The sequence below is a fragment of the Sinocyclocheilus grahami genome, unplaced genomic scaffold, assembly GCF_001515645.1.
Source record: "Sinocyclocheilus grahami isolate Dianchi unplaced genomic scaffold, SAMN03320097.WGS_v1.1 scaffold354.1, whole genome shotgun sequence".
NCBI classification, from domain to species: Eukaryota; Metazoa; Chordata; class Actinopteri; order Cypriniformes; family Cyprinidae; genus Sinocyclocheilus; species Sinocyclocheilus grahami.
The window spans coordinates 763,794-764,451 of NW_015505533.1; the positions used below are offsets into that span (position 1 = coordinate 763,794).

At 50.2% G+C, this 658-nt stretch overlaps 1 protein-coding gene across 2 annotated transcripts in view; it reads right to left on the reverse strand.

The window, feature by feature from the left end:
* LOC107548749 (bromodomain and PHD finger containing, 1) overlaps positions 1–658 on the reverse strand; it is a 55,999-nt gene that overhangs the window by 2,468 nt on the left and 52,873 nt on the right. The window lies entirely within an intron of this gene.

A 658-nucleotide genomic window follows, 5' to 3' on the forward strand; every position in this document is an offset into this window, starting at 1 on the left:
TGTGGGTGTGTGTGTGTGTGCGTGAGAGAGAGTGAGTGAGTGAGTGTGTGTGTGTGTGTGTGTGTGTGTGTGTGAGAGAGAGTGAGTGTGTGTGTGTCTGTGTGTGTGAGAGTGTGTGTGTGTGTGTGTGACAGAGAGTGAGTGTGTGGGTGTCTGTGTGTGTGAGAGTGTGTCTGTGTGTGTGTGTGAGTGTGTGTCTGTGTGTGTGAGAGTGTCTGTGTGTGAGTGTGTGTGAGAGAGAGTGAGTGTGTGTGTGTGTGAGTGAGTGTGTGTCTGTGTGTGAGTGAGTGTGTGAGTGTATGTGTGTGAGAGTGAGTGAGTGAGTGTGTGTGTGAGTGAGTGTGTGTCTGTGTGTGAGTGAGTGAGTGTGTCTGTGTGTGAGTGAGTGTGTGAGTGAGTGTGTGTGAGAGAGTGTGTGAGTGTGTGTGAGAGAGTGAGTGAGTGAGTGTGTGTCTGTGTGTGAGTGAGTGAGTGTGTCTGTGTGTGAGTGAGTGTGTGAGTGTATGTGTGTGAGAGTGAGTGAGTGAGTGTGTGTGTGTGTGTGAGTGTGTGAGTGAATGAGTGAGTGTGTGTGTGTGTGTGTGTAAGTGTGCGAGTGTGTGTGCGTGTGTCTGTGAGTGTGTGTCTGTGTGTGAGTGAGTGAGTGAGTGTGTGTGTC